The following is a 4291-nucleotide window of genomic DNA, read 5'->3' on the forward strand; positions in this document are numbered from 1 at the left end:
AAAAAAAAAAAAAAAAAAAAAAAAAAAGGACTTGATACACTCATGTTAATGCACTCTCCAAAGGAAATTCAGCAGCTTACTTCACGTTGATGGTGAACCATGAGAATCAAAGGCATGCCAGAGCGAAAGACTAGCCACTGATCACAGAACTGTCTCTTAAAGACTCACAAAAGGTTGTGGTAGTTTCTGGTGAAGTCCCTAACATAAAGTTGGCACACATCATAGAACAGATCTCAAGGTATGAAAACCTCTTGCTTTAAGAAGTAAAAAATTAATAGAAGAGTGCTCTTAATGGTCTATTGCTTTTCTGGTTCCCTCACTTCCTGTGTTTAACTATGTTTGGAAGTATGAGATTGTGTGTACTTGGTTAAAATGAAAAAATGTGTTGTAAAATCAATGTTGTGTAGTTAAAATCAGATGATTGATAGATGTAACATGGGCTGATTGTAGATATTGTTGGTGAAGAATGCTTGTATGTTTTCAGCAGGTGTGCACTAATGTGTGTTAAGTGTTTTCAGGTTTAAGCTCATCTGTTTGAGCTCACAAGAATGATTATGATTCTCTAAGTGGTAAAATCCATAGAGCAGCAATTGATCAAGGGTCTGACTTTTGAACGACGGATTGATCATGTAAGTAGGATCAAAGAGCTGCGTGTTCATCTAAATATTTGGGTATACCAGGAGTATTGAAGGATTGGAAGTAGCTGTTACTGAAACTCACAACTTGGCTCTAGTGGTGTAAGGGCTTTAGAGGATTGTTGTTGAGTCATCATGCATCTGCAGACGATTCGAAAGACTGATACTCATTTTGTATCGATAAGTGAGTATAGTGTCAGTTCCATGATACGAAGGAATGGAGCTACAAGTACCGGAGGCTGATGAGTGCTCCTAGACAGAAGATTGTGCTTGCAAGTGGTTATTTCATGTCTGTACAACAGGTGGTTATTCATTATAGTTCCATCTTTGATCAACATGTTTGATGCAAGGGACTGTTACTAGAAGATGGATTGTGCTACGAAGCAAGTGTCTATGTCCCACCAGCTGTTTGATGTGTGCATTATCGTCTATATCACCGAGGAGACATCTTTTTTAGTTAAGAGAGCATCTGCAGAAGTGTGTTGAAACTTCAGTGTCGTGGAGTCAACAAAAGAGGGACAGGTGATCGTCTCACCGTTAATGATCCACAGGTGCATACGATTGTGATGAGTCATGTTATCTACAATAAAAAAATAGAGGTGTGTGATACTCTGTTTTTAAGACGTTTACATCCATTGAAGAACGAACGCTTGTGTTTGGTTCCAATAATGATGGATGAGGATGTTTGAAGCTGCTGGGCTTCTGGAAACTGTGTCTGAGATTAAGCCTTACATAACCAAAGGTATATGAGTTTTGTAGGCTAATCTGTCAACTGTCAGGGGTTTGATCAAGACAGTGAATGTTCCTTTGAAGTACTATGCATTTGGAGTCTCACATGTACTATCACACTTTGTGTGAGTGTGGTGGAGTAAATGGCTAGGCTGGTATTAGACATGTGAGACTGATGATAGTTGAGTTAACAGATGATCATATGTTTGAGTTCCCTACAGATGACAAATTGGAGAAGTGATATGTGCTTAGCTGATCTGATTAGGTAAGGGCAACAAGACTATGCGTAGAATCGTTCAAAGAAACTGGTCTAGATGCAAGAATGAAGGTTATCTACAGTGAAACTGAGGTTTGAAAGTGTAGAACATGATACACAAGGTGCTGGTTTTTCTTGCAAAGCTTGTGTATGGTCACGGTCACACTGTGGTTCGATCAAAGAGCTACCTGCTGTTCGAATTCTCGACTATCAGCGTCCTATTTCCCAACATCCAGTTGTGATTGCAAGGAGGGTCAAAATGCCTACAAACATGAAGCTGTTTCAATAGGCGACGAGACTGATCATCAAAGTGCTTAAGGATGCGAAGCACTGTCAGCAGGTAAGTGATTCCCATAACTCAGTATACTATTGTGATACATATGTCTATTTTTGACTTAGTTGATCACTCAAGCTGGGGGAGAATGATTCTGGTTCTGGTTTTTGATATAATTCTAATCACCGTCTAGTGATAAGGAGTTTTGTACTTATGGGTGAGAATCATTGTTCATGGGGGAGACTTAATTGATTAATTGGTTGATCTTAGGTTGTTAATGATTGAGAATATACCAATTGATTAAGTCTGATTAGAGAGCTATTAAGAACATGGGTTCCGCTGCAGCCCACTGGGGTTTCTGATTTTTTAGGTTCTTACTCATAGTTCTGTTTGAACAAGCTAATGATTGATTTTGCTAGATAATGACTGTTGTTTTATCTAGTTGTTGCTTGTTCTGTTTTTGGCTTGTGTTTGTTGGAGTGTCTTTTCAGGTTGAACCAGAGAGATGCTTGAGTATCAAACTCAGTCAAAAAGGGGGAGATTGTAAATGCAGATTCTGGAACAACTCGCTGCGAGGAACGAGTTGTTGTGCCGAACAAAGTGTTGTTCCAATCAGGAAGCTGCATCAGATCACAAGCGCCTGAGTTGCTGACGTGGATGTGTGAGCTGACGTGGCAAGACGTGAGTGGATGTGATGATGTGTTGAGGGAAGTTGATGACTTGGCATTGAAGATAAAGACGAGATTGTTCGTGGCGATATGAAGAATATTCTCCACAGCAAATTAAGGAAAGGATAAACTTGAGCAGCAAACAGTTTCCTTATACTTGGAGATATGAATAATATTCTCTACAACAAATAAGGAAAAGATAAGGATGAGAGCAAACAATTTCCTTATCCCTTAATACTTGGAGATTCGCCTTTTAGGGTTTCTCAAGTCGTGTATATATATTCTAGGAGTAGGCCACGAGCCAAGTTGAGCACTCTAGAATATTGATACAATTGTAAACTTCGAAGCCAGAAAAATAAGGCTTAGAAGGTTTGTTCCCAGTTCTCTGTGACGTTAATCAGGGAGGTGATTAAGTGCGCAGAGAATTGTTTTTTCTTTCTCTTAGATCTACACTGGTGAGAGTTTAGATAGAAAAGAGAGAGGGTTGGTTTTCTTCTCTTATAGATAAAAAGAGAGAGGGTTGGTTTTACTCTCTTAGATCTACACAGGGTGTTGTGTTAGATAGAAAAGAGAGAGTTTCAGATTCATTCTTAGGGGGTCAATCCTATTTGGTAGAATAGGTTGAGTAAGGGCCGAGACAAAATTGTATCATTGTAAGAGATAAATTTTGTTAATAAGATTGAAGAGAAAATCGTTGGCTTGGCGCGTCCCAAATGTAAATCAGTGTGTTGTGCTTCTCTATACCGTAACAAAAACATATGCATCAAGTAACATGAGAGCATTGAAAAAAATAAGTAAAAGAAACAATCTCGTATTTTGCAGGGAAGTGAGTATGAGTGAGGAACCAAATATGCAAATTGTGGTTAGTAAGTAATGCAACTTATAGAGGAAAAACATAGAAAAAGATGCAAATTAAATGATATTGTTTTCTTAAAATGAAGTCAAGTCAAGTAGTCCACTATCTCAAAAGCAAAACCATTTCACTAGAGTCTATAGAAATGACCCAATCGACGACAAGTTTAGTGTTTTATCACCTCCAAATTGTTATTTGCATTAACGTTGTAAAATTTCAAAGAGTAACCAGAGTTTCTTTTGACGTTTGCTTTCCCAAAGGAACTGACCATTTGGGAAAGTGACTGATGCCTGAACTCGAGAAAAATCACTCAGATTAGAAAGAAGGTTATACTTGGAAAATTTGTTCATGGATGTTGCAGTAACTATCATACCAAGCTCTAATATATGTCAATCAGATTAGCTAATATAAATAGAACAGAGAATCAAATCTGAATATATAAAACCATGGTCTATGAGAAAGCTGTTTAGGGAAAACAAAAGTAATTAAGAAACTAAAATGAATACCTATATGGTAGATCTGGCAATATATAGTCATTTGATTTCCAGGTAAATATATAACCATCTTTGGAATGAGATGGCAAAGTGAGGTATTGAAAAAGCTGAATAATATCAAGGTCTCGAAGATACCATACCGGCATCATAAATACACATTATTCATGCAAATGACATAGATGAGTACGAAAGAAGCCAGCACCAAAACAAGAATCAAGAACATCAGAGTTGTTAAATGTTTTGCCGGAAAATATAATATAAGAAAGACACTTATCCAAGTTCAAGAAGCCATAGTTTAATGACCAAAATGATAAATTGATAATGATGATCAAATGATCTTCATCATCAGGAGACTGGATGAATCTGTGGGCAGCTTCAGTAA

This window comes from Camelina sativa, chromosome 4, assembly GCF_000633955.1.
Source record: "Camelina sativa cultivar DH55 chromosome 4, Cs, whole genome shotgun sequence".
Classification (NCBI taxonomy): domain Eukaryota; kingdom Viridiplantae; phylum Streptophyta; class Magnoliopsida; order Brassicales; family Brassicaceae; genus Camelina; species Camelina sativa.